The sequence below is a fragment of the Pristiophorus japonicus genome, chromosome 6 (genome assembly GCF_044704955.1).
Source record: "Pristiophorus japonicus isolate sPriJap1 chromosome 6, sPriJap1.hap1, whole genome shotgun sequence".
NCBI classification, from domain to species: domain Eukaryota; kingdom Metazoa; phylum Chordata; class Chondrichthyes; family Pristiophoridae; genus Pristiophorus; species Pristiophorus japonicus.
Window position 1 is genome coordinate 170939475 of NC_091982.1, and position 18521 is coordinate 170957995.

At 42.3% G+C, this 18521-nt stretch overlaps 1 protein-coding gene across 2 annotated transcripts in view; it reads left to right on the top strand.

Moving 5' to 3' along the window:
* The window catches only part of otos (otospiralin), a 236878-nt gene that overhangs the window by 27073 nt on the left and 191284 nt on the right, over nt 1-18521 (top strand). The window contains exon 3 of one of the 2 annotated variants that reach the window (XR_011593518.1): nt 10679-11196. The exons of the other annotated variant lie outside the window; for it this stretch is intronic. The gene's annotated coding sequence lies outside the window, so the exon portion shown is untranslated. Of the gene's footprint in view, nt 1-10678; nt 11197-18521 lie in introns of those variants that run through there. 2 annotated transcript variants of the gene reach the window in all.

An 18521-nucleotide genomic window follows, 5' to 3' on the forward strand; every position in this document is an offset into this window, starting at 1 on the left:
ACCTTCGGATATTTCTTGATAACCTCATCTGTTGATGAAAATCTCACTTCGACACAGAAAATCTTACTCCAATCCAGCTTCAGTGAGCTCAACCAATTTCTTCCTAGTAAGGCAGGCTTATCTCCTTTTACTACTATTAGAGGCAAGTTCTGAAATTGATCTTTATATTTCAACGGTACGGTGATACGACCTACCACAGGAATTTTCTCTCTCGAATAGCTTCGCAGCTCTATCTTGGATTTCTCCAGTTGAAAATCACGCAATTTGTCAAGGTACATCGACTCCAGTACTACACTCATGGATGCACCCGTGTCAATTTCCATTGGTATCTTGAATCCCGCAACATCTATGTGGATTTTGATGCTTTCCGAATCGCTGTCTGTTAACCTCGTGCTCCTGATGATGTGTAACTCTAACATCTCCTCGTCCTGTTGTTGTTCTTCCATGCTGTGTAGTCTCTTGGGATTTCTATTCATAGCTTTGAACGCTGGACTCATAGCTTTAAAAGCTGGTTTACCCTTCAGTCGGCATGCCTTCGCAAGATGTCCAGTCTTTCTGCAGAAGAAATACTCTGCCTTCACGTATGGACAACTTTTAGCAATGTGTTGTCCCAGGCACCTATAGCGCAACTTTGACGCTCTGTTAGAATTTCCAGTTTCTGAGACTTTGGGCCCCCACCGTCTTTTACTTTGAACCTGCAAGTGATTTACCTCGGTTGACTGATGACCGTAATTATTATTTAATTCTTGGGAATATTGTTCGGCCATGCCCATCGACCTCGCTGTCTGACAAGCAATCTCAAAAGTCAAGTCATCCATCATCAATAACTTCCTTCTGATCGCATTATTTTTCACCCCACAAACAAAACGATCCCATAATGCTCGGTTTTGAAAGTTTCCAAAATTACAGTGCATCGATAGCTTTTTTAATGCTCTGATGTAACCACTGATACTTTCATCAGCCTTTTGATTCTGAATCCCGAAACGATAGCTTTCAGCAATTTCTAATGGTTTGGGGTTATAGTGCTGCTCCAGCTTTGTTAAAATCTCTTTTAGCATTGTGTCCTTTCGTCCATCGTCAGGCACAAGCAGATTTACAAGGGTTTTGTATAACGTCAGCCCCGCCTCCGATAAGAAGATCGCTTTCTTATGTTCCAACACAGCCTGGTTCTGGACTGTATTGTCTGGAACTTCAATTATGTTATTTGCAGTGAAATACATTTCTAGCCGATCCACATACGCTTTAAAACGTTCCCGGTCGTGTCTATATTCCCCCAAATGTCCAATTATACCTGCCATTTTAATCTCTAGCTGTTCACACCATGTGCTGTATTTTACCTTGGATTTTGTAGCTTTTTCCAAAGACAGAAACTTCCAAAGTCTCTCTGTCGGCTGGCTGAATCCTTCACCAACAAAATATAAACTTTAAATCATCCGAAAAATCCCATCTCAGTCGGCAAATGTCATATCTTCACAGAGCACAGCACACACAGCTCCTCAACATGGCAGGCAGCTCTGTCGGAAGCCTCCGGAATTGCCTGGTTCTGTTTAATCATTAACTGTGCAATTGCAGTACACAATACGTCCACATCCATAGTGTGGAGCTACAAACATTACAAGTTTACAGACATTACAACAAGGAGATTGGCAATCAGTACCTTATTCCATTTGGCAACATTTAAAATGAAAATAGCTTCAAGTCGTGAAACAATAGATCATGTACATAAAATTAAAAGTCCCCAATATTCATCCATCTACATAAATAAAATAAATTGTGCACATAACACATATCGTGTACATTTTAGACGTCAAAATGGCAGTCATTTCATGCTGATTTTGGATGTGGAGCTGGGAATTGATGAGCGCATGCTCATCTGCAAACTTCTTTATTTACAACAATTCATCATTGAGCCCTTGAAGGAACAGGCCATAAAAACACAGCTGGACCTTAGCAACAGATTAATACATTATGCATTTCACTCATTATTTTAAAACAGTATCTTCTGACTTACCATGAGAAACACCATGTGATCTCTTCAATGGTAACCAAGCAATATAAAAAAAATACAAATCTGAAAATACAAATGAAATAAATTTATTCAATGACGATCAGGGAAAATTTGAAGAAGTTTAGAAATAAGAAATATATTTATGCCACTAGTGGCCACCATGCATTTCAAATGGATATTTCCTATTGCAAATCTGGGCTTTCTGAAAGAAGAAAATATAAAAACCACTCGCTTAGCCCACCTTTGGATAGATTGAAGAATCATGTGTAACAGGCACGAATATTAAAAGGGGAAGTTATTGCTATGTCCCTGGGCTACCCTATCATATAAGCAGATATGGGGCAGCATGACTCAACTCCCATAAGAAGTACGATTCTCAGACTGCTTATGGGAGCAACAGATGCCACTGAACCCAAGAAGGTATCCATGGCAGACATCATTTGTAAGAATATGTCTCGTTTTAAATTATAATAAGTGTGAAATAAGAAAAATTGCTATCACAAGGCAGCTTTATATGATGAAGATAATTCAGCTCATTTAATTTAACTGCTTAGAGAGTGGTTAGAATGTGGAACTTGCTATTACATGGAGTGGTTGAGGCGAATAACATAGATGGATTTAAAGGGAAGCTAGATAAGCATATGAGGGAGAAAGGAATACATGCCTATGTTGATAGGGTGGGAGGAGGCTCGTGTGGAGCATAAACACTGGCATAGAGCCGTTGGAACAAATGGCCTGTCCTGTGCTGTAATTTCTCTGCAAATCTGCGCAATAAATGGCAGTGTTGTATCAACCACTGAACACCTGATGGCAATATTTTGTGAAATAATCGCATCAATTGAATTATCAACTCTTCATCTGAAATTCTTGAATATTTATATTACAATAATACAGATATAGCTGTCAACAACACAACAAGGCTATAAACTGTTCATCAAGCACTTCCCACAAAAATCATTCTACTGTTTTTAAAGCAGTTACAACCTATCATTTTGTACTTTTGCTGCAATTAAAATATTTGGGGGAAAATTGCAGTCGGAGGCTTCCTTCGGGTGAACACCTCCGACTGGAATTTTTTAAACGAAAAAACCTGATGGTCCTGGAGGAACGTAGGCTTGAGGTCGGAGGCCTAGTTTCTCAGTGCAGTGTACAAAAGCATGTCTTCCAGGTACGTATTCGTATACTGAGATCATGTGGGCCTGGACCACCAATGAACATCCAGTATTCTCATTGATAATGGGAACTCCGTTTGTACGAGCTCCCATTACTATCAATGAAAATACCCCCAAAAAACAAGAAACACAACACAATAAATAAAAAAAACCTCATACTTAAAATTAATTGAAATTGAATGTAATTAAATGTTTTAGAAAAAAATATTTTTTAGTTTTTTTTTAACGTGTTTTAATAGGGTTAAAAATAAACTTACCTTATGGACAGGGTTTTTCATATAAATATTATTGATTCATTTAAATTTTTCTATGTTTTAAGACGCTTACGCTTTTACCAGGTATAAGAGTTTGAAGGACATTCATTGGGCAAGAGTTGGGCAAATAGCCCAATCTTTGCCCCGCAGATCTTCCTGTGGGGATGCGTGCGATCTGTCAAAAGAAATTTTGACAAATCGCAAAAGCCGATCCTTGGCGCATGCGCATTGCGCGCTAAGAACCGGCATTTGCAAGGCCTCTTCGGGTGCGTGTACACATCGTACACACCCGGAGAGGCCGCAATTTTCTGTCCATTATAGCAGTAGTGTATTGCAGCAAATGTTGAAGTAAAAGTTTAATTTGACCCAACATTTGTGTGTAGTTCTCATTTTTGCATAGTTGGATTCCAGGAGGAGTTGCCAGTCATCAGCTGCCACAAGAATAAGTTCCACTGAGTAAATTGTAGGAGATGGTCAACAAATGGCAATTGAGGGTAGTTGTTGCATGATCCTTCATTCACTTGTTATACCTAAAAAACATACAGTAACATAATTCAATAAGTTTTTATGCAAAATTCTTTCACATGGTAAGAAACCAATATAAAATTATACAACTGTTGTGAAATCACACCACCCAAAGTCATAGTAGCAATGATTTAATTGGGCCAGATTTGCTGTAGGAGTGAATGTAATGGGACTGCTGTGAGTTAGACTTGCCCTTGCTCGTTCACGTTTTTAAAGTTTTTGTGCGGCAAGTTGCTGAAAGTGCGAGCTGATAACGTCACAGTCAGGAAAACAGGGCACCTGGGACCTGAGTGAACAGGGCAAGCAACTGTGTATCACAACCAATCAGATTGAAGGCTTGTGAAATGAACAGGGACTGAGAAGGAAGTATAAATTATAGTGTGTGAATTCAATGTCAAATCGGGTACATAAAGAGAAATAGGGTGGGAAAGAAAATCTTCAAAATCAATCTCAGTATTAAGACTGTCTCTTTGACATAACCTCTAAAATAGTAATGTAATTATTTATTCTATTTACAGCAGACAGTTTTTGCTCTGCATTTTGCCTTCAGGTGTACACCGGATGTCAAGTACTCTTCAAAATAGTCATCCTGGAATGTAGCAACATTTAAAATGTAATTATTTAGATTTATGAAACTGGCTCAACAACCAATTTTGTGACAAACTGGCAGACAAATTGAGATAATCTTCATCTGCAACATGCCATAACCTAAGGAAGCATGTAAACTTTGCTGCATTCAATTTTTTAAATTGCCTCATTGAATCCCCCCTAACAGCAAAGGGAATATTCCACTCCAGCAATGTGTTGCCCCATGAAGTGTAAATGTGCCTATTGGGAAAAGTTGGAACGTAGAAGGCATTTATTGAGAGGGTGAAGGGCCTGCACATTCAGAGGACTAACCATTCTTGCCGTAACCATACCAACGCATTTGTTTTATTTTACAGAAGCGATAGGGACACTTGTATCTTAATTACATTAAAAACAAATTATTTTACCATAAATTCTAAATCCTGAGTAATTTAATTTTTTAAACTATTCACTCAATCATCTGGTAAAATCCTTGATAGTCAAACTTTCTTTCCCATCCCTAAGGCAGAAATGAAGAAGCCAGCTAGTTACCTCACTATTGCCAGGCTAACTCTGCACAGGCATGATAATGAATCTGGGACCACATTAGTGTGATTTAGTCAGTATCCCACCAAGCTATTCATATTCCATCAGCCAACAGGAAAACAAATTGTTCTCATCCAAGTCCCCTCATGTACATGACCTGACCGCTAAAGTCAACCACTGGCTCACTTTGTGGTAGGCTGGTCTAATATTCCTCAAAGCTCCAGTGTTTGAGGAAGGGAAGGAACAAAATGATACCATGGATAGTGGCACCATTCCTGACTATCACCATGTTGTCTATCTGGAACCATATATGAACTCGATTAATCAATTGCTGTCTAACAGTCGGGAATGGTAGCATAGTGCTTATGTTACTGGACTAGTAATCCAGAGGCCTGGTCTAATGATTCAAAGATGTCAGTTCAAATCCTACCACATAACTGGGGAGTTTAAATTCAGTTAATTAAGTAAATCCCTGTCAGTTGTGACAGGATACAAAATTTCTCACTCTGAGGACTATTTGTTCCCTTCAAAGAGAGTCACCCATAATTCAGTTAATTTAGCAGCGGTAAGGTGAAGTACAGTCAATAGGCTAAAAGCACAAAAGTAATTCATCTTTGACTGGCCATAGCTTTTAATTTTACATTTAAAAATAAACTGGTGCAAATTTCACAATAGCATCATTAATGGTAACCATGAAACGACTGGATTGTTGTAAAAACCTATCTGGTTCACTACAGTCCTTTTAAGGAAGGAAATCTGCCATCCTTACCTTGTCTGGCCTATGTGTGACTCCAGACAGACACCAATGTGGTTGACTCTTACTGCCCTCTGAAACGGCCTAGCAAGCCACTCAGTTGTAACAAAACGCTACGAAAAACAATAAGCAATAAAGCGGCTCAGCATCACCTTCTCAAGGGCCAGGGATGCCCGTATCCTATGAATGAAAAAAAAAATCTGCCTTTGTGGTTTTGTGCCAATAATTGTCCAATATATGTCAAGGCAGCCAGTATCCCAAGTCCATATATGGCATCTGCCCACACTCATATGTGAAGAGAGCTAAGATTCCACATAGTGTCTCATTGTCTGCACTGTGCTAATGCATCTTTGATCATAATTACTTGATGCAGTATCTTCAAAATACAGTAAGCAACTGTATTTTGAAGATAGTCTCTTTGTGTTTTCGTTTAATCAGCTGGTAACTGTTCTCATCACTCCTTTAATTGATAAACATTCTTACAATAAATCAATAAATACATCCAGTTTCTTTACCAATAGCACTGTACGATGAAGTAAGAGATGACTGGACAGTGTCTTTGCACTTTTCTGTGATTTCATGTTAATTTGAACTGTAGCACTTACCGCTATTACTGGGGAGTTTGCAGAGGTACACAATGGTTGAAGCCAGAACTGCCATCAACAGCATCACAGGGACCAGGACCAGCAAACGGTTTCTTTTACCTAAAATAGATTTATAGGATTTTACGCAACAACAGGAGGCCATTCAGCTCATCATGCTCGTGCCATTTCTCTGAGAACTATCCACCATGTCCATTCCCCTGCCCTTTCCATGTTTATTTTTCCAACATTCATCCACTTCTCTTTGAAAAGCCATTCTGAATTCTGATTCTACCACCAGTTTCTAAAACCCACTGCATAAAATAAAATTATCCAAATCTCTCCCTTTAGTCTTTTGATGATAGATTTATGCTCTTACAGATAAGTGGAAATAGTTATTCCTGATTTAACATCAAAACCCTTTATAATTTTGAACTTTCTATCAAATCATCTTCTAGCCTTCTTTGTTCTAAAGAAAACAGCTCCAGATTATTTTCTCTGTCTTTGTAATTAAAAGCTAATATCCCTGGTATCATCTTAGTGAATCTCTACTGCATCTTCTCTATGCCCTTGACATATTTCCTATCGTAAGGAGCACAAATTGGACACACTATTCGAACTGCGGCCTAACCAATGATTTGTATATGTTTAGCATTATCTCTTTCCTTTTGTACTCTATACACATATTTAGAAAACCTAGCATCCCATCTGCTTTTTATTTTTTTACAGATTTATGAACATATCATCCACTTTTAAAGGTAACCATGTTCCCTATTTTTGTGTTATCTGCAAATGTTGACATTTCTGCTCCCTATACCCAAGCCCACTGACCCTCCAGTCTGAATAACATCAACAACTAGTTTCCATTTTGTATCCATTAACCAACCTGCTAAAACGCCACCTTTCATCCCATTTTCCTTCATTTTATAGAAAATAGGTGCAGGAGTAGGCCATTCAACCCTTCGAGCCTGCACCACCATTCAATAAGATCATGGCTGATCAATCAGCTCAGTACCCCCTTCCTGCTTTCTCTCCATACCCCTTTAGCTGTAAGGGCCATATGTAACTCCCTCTTGAATATATCCAATGAAGTGGCATCAACAACTCTCTGCGGCAGAGAATTCCACAGGTTAACAACTCTCTGAGTGAAGAATTTTCTCCTCACTTCATTCTTAAATGGCCTACCCATTATCTTTAGACTGTGTCCCCTGGTTCTGGACTTCCCCAACATTGGGAACATTCTTCGCGCATCCAACCTGTCCAGTCCCGTCAGAATCTTATATGTTTCTATGAGATCCCCCCTCATCCTTCTAAACTCCAGTGTATAAAGGCCCAATCGATCCAGTCTCTCCTCATATGTCAGTCCAGCCATCCCGGGAATCATTGTGGTGAACCTTCGCTGCACTCCCTCAATAGCAAGAACATCCTTCCTCAGATTAGGAGACCGAAACTGAACACAATATTCCAGGTGAGGTCTCACCAAGGTCCTGTACAACTGCAGTAAGACCTCCCTGCTCCTATACTCAAATCCCCTAGTTTTGAAGGCCAACATACCATTTGCCTTCTTCACCACCTGCTGTAGCTACATGCCAACTTTCAATGACTGATGAACCATGACACCCAGGTCTCATTGCACCTCCCCTTTTCCTAATCTGCTGCCATTCAGATAATATTCAGCCTTTGTGTTTATGCCCCCAAAGTGGATAACCTCACATTTATCCACATTATACTGCATCTGCCATGCATTTGCCCATTCGCCTAACCTGTCCAAGTCACCCTGCAGCCTCTTAGTGTTCTCCTCACAGCTCACACCGCCACCCAGCTTAGTGTCATCTGCAAACTTGGAGATATCACATTCAATTCCTTCATCTAAATCATTAATGTATATTGTAAAGAGCTGTGGTCCCAGCACTGAGCCTTGCGGCACCCCACTAGTCACTGCCTGCCATTCTGAAAAGGACCCGTTTATCCCGACTCTCTGCTTCCTGTCTGCCAGCCAGTTCTCTATCCACATCAGTACATTACCCCCAATACCATGTGCTTTTATTTTGCCACCAATCTCTTGTGTGGGACCTTGTCAAAAGCCTTTTGAAAGTCCAAATACACCACATACACTGGTTCTTCCTTGTCCACTCTACTAGTTACATCCTCAAATAATTCCAGAAGATTTGTCAAGCATGATTTCCCTTTCATAAATCCATGCTGACTTGGTCCAATCCTGTCACTGCTTTCCAAATGCGCTGCTATTTCATCTTTAATAATTGATTCCAACATTTTCCCCACCACTGATGTCAGGCTAACCGGTCTATAATTACCCGTTTTCTCTCTCCCTCCTTTTTTAAAAAGTGATTTTTTAACAAGCTTTCTGCATAGCACCTTAACAAATGCCTTTTGAAAACCCATTCATTGCATTTCTTTTATCAATACACACTGTTACTTCCTAAAATAATTTCATTGACGTTGTCAGACACAACTTGCCTTTTACAAAACTACTAGTTGATCGCCCATTGTATTACTCATGAGTAACCAAGACCAAGTGCTGTCTTCAGGTCAAATAGTGTTAGAGAAAGGGGGGAATAACTGGACCAAGTTAGAAATGGGGGTGGGGAGGGTGGAGAGGGGTTAAGGGAAACTTCAGTTGTTGGAGGTGAGGGGGACAGGTAGGCAAGCCTCGGCTATGACTGAGAGGAGAGATCAGGATGGACTATAGAGAAGTGAAGGCCATGGGAGGCTCCCTTTCTCTAGCACTATAGCTTCTGAGTCAGAAGGGTATGGGTTCTGTCCCACTCCAGACACTTGAGCACGAAAATCTAGGATAACACTCCAGTGCAGTGCTAAGGGAGTGCTGCATTTTCGGAAATGACATCTTTTGGATTGGACGTTTAACTGAGGTCCCATGGATGTGAATGTAAAAGATCATATTGCACTATTTCGAAGAAGAACAGGGGAGTTATCCCTGCTACCCTGACCAATATGTACCCTCAATCAACACCACTAAAACAGATTCTCTGGTCATTATGTACGAGTTGGCTGCCATGTTTCCTACATTACAACAGTGACTACACTTCAAAAATTTGCTGTAAAGCGCCTTGGCACATCTGGTGGTCATGAAAGGTGCTATATAAATGCAAGTCTTTCTTTTTTTTTCTTTGGCTCTGAATACAGGCAACTGCATTCTCTATTTGTTCACAGAGCCACTAATTACTTTTTGATTTATTTTGAATGGTTTAAATTTCTGGCTCAAAAGGCATTCGTAATTTTGAAATTGTAGTTACAGGACAGACTGGCAGCTCTAAAAATATAGGTACTTAACACCCGACGAAGAGAGATGAATTTAAATGTCCGCTCTAAATGTATACAAAAAATTTTCTTCTACCTGCTGCTGAATAAAGCAGCATATGGACACGTAGTACATGATAATGTGCGCAGATATACCCACACACAATTAGTACAAGTTGAGATCTGGAGAACTTGTGAATAGAATCATAGAAATTTACAGCACGGAAGGAGGCCATTTCAGCCCATCGTGTCCGCGCATGCTGACAAAGAGCTATCCAGCCTAATCCCACTTTCCAGCTCTTGGTCCATAGCCCTGTAGGTTACAGCACTTCAAGTGCACACCCAAGTACTTTTTATATGTGGTAAGGGTTTCTGCCTCTACTACCAATTCAGTGAGTTCCAGACCTCCATCAAAGACATTTCCCCTCAAATCCCCTCTAAACCTGCTACCAATTACTTTAAATCTATGCCCCCTGCTTGTTGACCCCTCTGCTAAGGGAAATAGATCCTTCCTATCCACTTTATCTAGGTCCCCCCATAATTTTTTACTCCTCAGCCGCCTCTGCTCCAAAGGAAACAAATCCAACCCAACCAATCTTTCCTCATAGCTAAAATTCTCCAGTCTAGGCAACATCCTCGTAAGTCTCCTCTGTACCCTCTCTAGTGCAATCACATCTTCCATGTAATATGGTGACCAGACTGCATGCAGTACTCTAGCTGTGGCCTAACTAGTGTTTTATACAGTTCAAGCATTACCTCCCTGCTCTTGTATTCTATGCCTTGTCTAATAAAGGCAAGTATTTCATATGCCTTCTTAACCACCTTATCTAGCTGGCCTGCTACTTTCAGGGATCTGTAGACATGCACTCCAAGGTCCCTTTGTTCCTCTACACTTTTCAGTGCCCTACCATTTAATGTGTAATATATAATATATATTTCATTTAATATGTGAATTCGGCAATAACACTGGATTTTCCTCCATTATCCCACAGCAGTTGGGCAATCCAGCTCTCGATAAGACGAACATTTCCTAAATCCCCACCTACAGAAGTTGGCAAATTTTGCAGCTGTAACAGCCATGGATGTAGAGGAATTTATGCGTCAGAACATCATCACTTCACATTCTCAGCTGAATTCCTGTGAAGGACTAACCAGAAGGAAAACTATAAGTAGAGTTTCTGTTGTAGTTTAGATCATTTTTCGAATTTCCCACCTTTGGTCCAGTTATGTAGGTCGGCAGTCACTCGGTTGCTGGTTGCATTACTGACTGGGTTTTCTGCTATGCACCTGTACGCATGTTGTTCCTGTTCAGTAACACAGTCTATCACAAGCACTGTCCAATCATGTGTCTCATTGATAACTCCAGACAAGGACACCCTTTCCCAATGAATCGAGACATTTGTTCCTTTGGCAACAGAGCAGCTCAAAGTGATATTAGGTGCACTCACACAGTTACCAAGAATCTCTGTTGCAGGTTGAGAAACTGGTTCTGAAATACACAAATGATAATCAATCAACATAACATAATTATTGCACTTTAAAATAATTCATTCTATATGATGCCTTGTGAGACATTTCTGAGAGATGTGATAAACCACTACAGAAATGCAAGTCTTTCCTTGTTTTATGTTTTAGATGGATTAATCTTATAGCCTGCAGTTCCAATAGAATAGAGGTCCTGATATTAACTGATGCATTCTTTTTGTAGTTCGCAAATGCACCCAGTCAATGCATTTTGCAGGAGACAATGGATTATTTGACAGCATATCACTAGGATTGTCACCTGGTCGGGAATTTCCTCAGGGCTTAACCCACTCCGCAGCTGTATCTTTGGCAGAAACTCCATTTACACGTGTAAACAGAGAGTTCCACCGAACTCCTGGTAAAGTTACAGTAACCGATCCAGAGATTGCCAGAGGGAAATCCCGGTGATTATATTGTTCCAGTGAGTGAGGAAGGACTCAAATGGTAAGACATTACATTGGAAAATATCAACTCAGTTTTGGGAAAAAGATGGAAAACATTCATACAACTAAAATTGTAGCTAAATGTTTACCCATCCAATGTGGTTATATATACTGGATCCAATGTGGTTATATATGTCTGATGAATTCCCTCACAGTCCTGTCTCTTTATTTGTACAATTTTCCACAAATAAAAAATTACTGATACTGTATGATTATTAATATTGATAATGTTCTGACCCAATGAATTCTTCTGCTGCAGAGAATGAAAGGAGCAATGCAAAGTATTTTTCCGATTTCCTGTAATTAGCCATGTTCTGATGGTATAGTCAATAAAATGCAAGTATCACCAATGGCAGTTAATCAGCTAGTGAGCAATGCAGATGGTATAAAGTTCAACAGTTGAGTTCAAGATGTTTCTGAATGTCAAGACTTTAGTTTATGTACAAACTGTTACGCATAACCCAGTCTGTCCAAAAACAGTGACTGAAAATGGTGTAACATTTACCTATTCTATGTTTGGAATGGGGATAGCTGGAATGCTAAAGTAAGCCTTCACATGAAGAACTTGCTTTGCTCTCAGCCCATAAGTCTATAATGCCACCCTCAGTGCCACTTCTTGAACAAGGTATGGTTCCAGCATGGTGACTTGGTAAACCCAAGGGTTATTTGACCGAGAGTTGTGTGGGTTGATTATTCATGATTACAGGTTTTATCTCAATGGCAACTCATTATGCTGAGGGAAACTATTGACTAACCTTAATGTGAGAAAGTTGTTGGTGGGAAAATACTCACTATTGTTTTTCCATGTCATTGGCCCTTTTTCAGGGTTGTTTGATGGCTGTGTCAACATTTGCTAGGTGTGCATGAGAGAGCTGAAAATTTACAAAACTGGTCTGTGCAGGAGCCAGCTTGGATCAGTGAATTCATAGAAGCATTACTGATTAAAGTTGCTCTTTTAAGTACATTGCAAATGATAAGTTGATGCAAATTTTCAATCTTGTACTACTGATGTTAAGTCAAGGTTTGTAACAATTCTTTACTTAATACAGGAACTTTTAAAAATTGATCAAAAACAAGTTACATTATGAGGCCTTTCAGGCTTCAATGAAAAAAAAGACTGTAAATGTTACAATGGAGCTGCAAATCTCAAAATTAGCAGAATTCCAGTATTGAACACTTACCAAATACTTGCATCGTGAAAGTACTTTGATCACGGTTTTTCAGTTCTGTCCCATAGTAGTCAATTTGTATTTCATATTCCCCAGTGTCATTAACCTGTACATCGTACAGCACCACCAAATGTCCATGGATTGCAGCTCTGTGTTCATACAGTGGGTGCATGATGTGCAGCTTCCCCGGATTATTGGATTTCCATGCTAAAATCTTAAAGGCTAATGGAAATCTCAATCTAAATGTTACGACAAACTGATCATCTCCGCCTTGGTGCTTTATAGGGAATAGGACCTGATCTCCTGCAGTGGCGTTAGTGATGGTATCAGGAATGGCAAACAGTGCTTCTCCACACACTACAAACAAATGGAATACTGGAAAACACAAGCATAGATTGCACACATCAACTTTTTGCTGCTAGTCTAAGAACAATAAAATGTATTATCAATTCATGACGAGTGATGGTGGAGGGATAGATAGATAAACAGGGTCTTATTTGGTGTTGAGTTTGCTTCAAGACAAAATACTGAGAGATGGGAGATTAGAATCAGCTCAATCCTCTGTGGCAGACTCAGTAATCTGTCAACTAAGCCAAGGGGTCCTTGGTGAGAGCTAGAAGGGTTCACTTGTTAGTGGAGGCTGAAATTCTCGCTGCGCTGATAAGCTACATTGTTTGGAGCAGTTTCAACTCCAGCAGCAATACTACGGAAACTCTGATCCTTGGTCTTTCCAATCAGCACCTACGTTCTTCAGGCTTAGGTAAGAGGGCATGTTCCTATGGACAGGGAATTTGCACTCATTAGCAGGTCAGTGATGCATCTACATGTGTGAATTACTCAGTAATGTTTTTTCTTATAAAGATAAGGATGGGTTGCCGCCATTAACATGCATTACCTGAGAGAAGTTTGAAGACATTGGGGAATTTCATTGCATACATCTGCACCATATGCCCCTTTTCCTTTTCTTCATGAACGAGGGCTGATCCTAAAAGTGCAAAAAAATATTATTTTTTCAGACAATATAATGCTCGGTAGGGGGTCTCATGCAAGCATCAGCTACCAGAGCATGAATAAAGAAATAGAGACTTGCATTTATATAGTGCCTTCCATGACCTCGGGACATCCCAAAATGCTTTACATCTAATGAAATAATTTTGAAGTTTAGTCACTGTTGTAATATAGTAGGCATCACAGCCAATTTGTGCACAGCAAGCAAACAGCAATGTGATAATGATCAGATAGTCTGCTTTTTGTAATGTTGGTTGAGGGATAAATATTGGCCAGGACTATATTTGGAAATTGAATATGAATGGAAATGTAATGCATGAGGAGCCACAGACTCACCAAAGAGAATGTGACTGAGGTGTGTTAACTGATTCACAAAACCCTGGAGAAATAGGAAGCCATTTAGCATGTGGTACCAATTGTAGTGAAGGTTATCATTGCTTTTTACCATTCCTGTCACAAGATCCTACTGTGTGAACATAGTGGACTATAATTCACGGCATTTACGGGAGCTTATGAGATGAGCATTCACCCATAAAGGCAAGCTCTGGGTTTGCATGTGCGAAGTGCATACAGGGAAATGCTAGATCTTGCAATTCTTGACAGATCCAACAGGTTAGTGGTGTGCCACAGGGATCGGTGCTGGGACCACAACTGTTTACAATATACATAGATGACCTGGAAGAGGGGACAGAGTGTAGTGTAACAAAATTTGCAGATGACACAAAGATTAGTGGGAAAGTGGGTTGTGTAGAGGACACAGAGAGGCTGCAAAGAGATTTAGATAGGTTAAGCAAATGGGCTAAGGTTTGGCAGATGCAGTACAATGTCGGAAAATGTGAGGTCATCTACCTTGGGGAAAAAAAACAGGTAAAAGGGAATATTATTTGAATGGGGAGAAATTACAACATGCTGAGGGACCTGGGAGTCCTTGTGCATGAATCCCAAAAAGTTAGTTTGCAGGTGCAGTAGATAATCAGGAAGGCAAATATAATGTTGGCCTTCATTGCGAGAGGGATGGAGTACAAAAGCAGGGAGGTCCTGCTGCAACTGTACAGGGTATTGGTGAGGCCGCACCTGGAGTACTGCGTGCAGTTTTGGTCACCTTACTTAAGGAAGGATATACTAGCCTTGGAGGGGGTACAGAGACGATTCATGAGGCTGATTCCAGAGATGAGGGGGTTACCTTATGATGATAGATTGAGTAGACTGGCTCTTTACTCGTTGGAGTTCAGAAGGAGGTGATCTTATAGAAACATTTAAAATAATGAAAGGGATAGACAAGATAGAGGCAGAGAGGTTGTTTCCACTGGTCGGGGAGACTAGAACTAGGGGGCACAGCCTCAAAATACGGGGGAGCCAATTTAAAACCGAGTTGAGAAGGAAATTCTTCTCCCAGAGGGTTGTGAATCTGTGGAATTCTCTGCCCAAGGAAGCAGTTAAGGCTAGCTCATTGAATGTATTCAAATCACAGATAGATAGATTTTTAACCAATAAGAGAATTAAGGGTTATGGGGAACGGGCGGGTAAGTGGAGCTGAATCCACGGCCAGATCAGCCATGATCTTTTTAAATGGCGGAGCAGGCTCGAGGGGCTAGATGGCCTACTCCTGTTCCTAATTCTTATGTTCTTATGTTCTTATGAAAAGGGCATCTGCGGGTGAAGATTTGGGCTATTTGCCCAACTTTTACCCGGAAAATGCCCGTGAATTTCTTATGCCTGGCAATAAGAGTTTAAAACAACATAAAATAATTTATACATTAGAAAACCTGTGCAATAAAGTAAGTTATTTTAGCTCTTTAAAACATTTAAATTTACTTTTCAAAAAATGTAATTTTTGTTTTAAATATTTATTTAAATGACATTTTAATTAATTTTAAATGTATATTTTTTAGTTGACTTGTAAATGTATTTTTTGGGGACGTGCTCATTTGCACTAGCAAACGCTCGATTGGCTCTCCATGATCACATGACCCAATTGCTGATTGGTCCCCTTGGAAGACACACCTAGCAGTTTCTCTGGAATGTGTAATTAGAACCACCCAAACCAAGTTTTGAGTGACTTTGCAAAGTGTAATTCAAGCCATTCTGACTGTCGACTCCAGAAAGGATAGAGCACCCCCAGCCCAGCCCAAGTTCCTGAGCCACCCCCAGCCCAAGTTCCTGAGCCACCCCCAGCCCAAGTTCCTGACCCATCCCAGCCGAAGTTCCTGACCTTAATCCACCACCTTCCCCCCACCCCCCAACCACTGCACTCCGCATCATAGATGGGGCATTGTGTGTGGGTCACAGATTGTGAACAGCTTTATTGGGTATGAAGTGAATAGTGATGCATGCACCGAGCTTTCTGAGAAATTGGGTGTGTGTGTAAAGGGCGTGTGGTTAGAAGAAAGTGATCCGTCTTCCCCGAGTTCCCGCTCTCCCCTCCGATCCCCTCTCCCACGTCCCCTCTCTCCCCCTTCCAAGTTTCTCTCTCTCTCCCCCAGTTTCTCTCTCTCCCCCAGTCTCTTTATTCCCGGTCTCTTTACCCCCCCAGTCTCCCTCTCTATCTCCCTAGTCTCTCTCTCTCTCTCACTCCCCCCACCCCAGTATCTCTCTCTCTCTCTCTCCCCCACCCGCCCCCCCCAAGACTCTCGCTCTCCCCATAGTCTCCTCTCTCCTTCTCTCCCAGTCTCTCTCTCTGTCCATTTCTCCCCCACCTCGACTCTATCTCTCTCCCCCAGTCTCTATCTCTCTCCCCCAGTCTCTCTCTCTCTCCCCCCAGTCTCTCCATTCAATGAGATCATGGTCAATGTTCCACCCACACCCCCCACCTCCTATTTTTATTTTATGTATTCAGTTGTGTTATGTAATGATGTGTGTATCGTCCCAGTACCTTAAATGTAATGTAAGTACTATGCCACACCACAGAGGGCGCTGCGGTGGGAAACCCTGGTAGCCTGTAAGAAGGACGATATAAGGGTGACCACCACACCTGGGAGGCACTCTGGAGCTGAACAATAAAGGACGAAGGTCACAGCAGTCAGACTTACTTCAGACCGTGTGGAGTCAGTGATTTGTGTGCTACATACACCACATTGGCAACGAGGAATCGGACGAACTCCACGCAACCATGGCTACTCTGGGCTCGCTAAAGGATTTTACCATGGGCAATGATTGGGAGGCCTTTACGGAAAGGCTTGAGTACTACTTCACAGCAAATGACCTGACGGAGGACACATACGCAATGAGAGAGAAGCGTAAGGCGATATTGCTCTCCAGTTGTGGAGATGAGGTTTACTGTCTCGTCAGGAATTTGCTGGCACCTGGGAGCGCCAGGGACAAGTCATACGAGGAGCTGACTGAACTCATTCGTGACCAGTTGAAACCGAAGGAGAGCATCCGCACGGCCAGATACAAATTTTACCATCACTGCAGACCTGAGGGCCAGGATGTCACCAAATATGCTGCGGACCTCAGGAGACTCGCGGCGCCGTGTGATTTTGGGGCACACCTTGACGAGGCTTTGCGGGACGTTTTCGTTATGAGGATTGGCCACGAGGGCCTCCTTCACAAGCTGCTGGCCTCGGAACCCACAGTCACTCTGACAAAAGCCATCACCATCAGCCGGGCATATATGACCTCGACTTGCAGCACCAAGCAAATAATCCACACAGTCTCGAACCCGGCAGAAACTGTCCACAGGATAGCGCCCACCACGGACAAAACTGCAGAACGTGGCTCTGCCCGGGGCAGAGAGCACGGACCTCGGGATCCTGGAGCTCAGAGTCCTCCGAGGGGGGCCAATCAAGCAGCACCATGCTGGCGCTGTGGAGGAAGCCATGGGGCTCACTGGTGCAGGTTTGCGGAGTACATGTGCAATACCTGCCACGTTAAAGGCCACCTTTAGTGTATGTGTAAAAGAAATCGGACTCACCGTGTGGCTGGGGAGATGGGGGATGATCCACTGTTTAGCGAGGAGCAGGTAGAAGAAGATGAGGTGCTTGGACTGTATACGTGCACCGACGATTCGCCCCCAGTGATAAGTGAAGTAAAAATCAACGGAGTCCCAGTGAGTATGGAAGTGGACACGGGCTCGGGTCCGTCGTTGATGAGTCGGAGAACTTTTGATAAACTGTGGATTAACCCAGCTGCACGACCCAAGCTGGTCCCGGTCACGGCGAAGCTGCGTACCTACACCAGGGAACTAATACCTGTTCTCGGCAGAGCGATGGTGCAGGTATCCCACCAGGACGAGACGCACGCTTTACCTTTGTGGGTCGTTGCAGGCGATGGGCCGACACTCCTCGGCCGGAGGTGGATGGGGACGGTCCGTGGGAGCTGGGAAGACTTCATTCCTCCACAGGCTGCTGCTCCCCGGGGTGCTGCCGTGCCCCGGGTCCCCAGAGAGCAGCGCCGACCGAGCTGGAGCTGCAGCCTCAATCCAACCACAGGCAAGTCCCAGGCCCGGGCCTCACACAGAGACCCTGCAGCCTTAATCCCCACAGGCAAGTCCCAGGCCCGGATCTCACACAGAGACCCTGCAGCCCCAGCCCCCACAGGCAAGCAGCCCTGCACAGAGGGGCCTAGTGGGGATGGAGTGAGCCGGTGGGGCGCTGCGGGCGGGGTGCTGAGGGATCCAGGGGCCGGCGGTTCGGAAGGGCCCCGCAGAAGAACAGGACCCGCAGAGGAGCTGGTAGCGTCGGTCGGCGGCC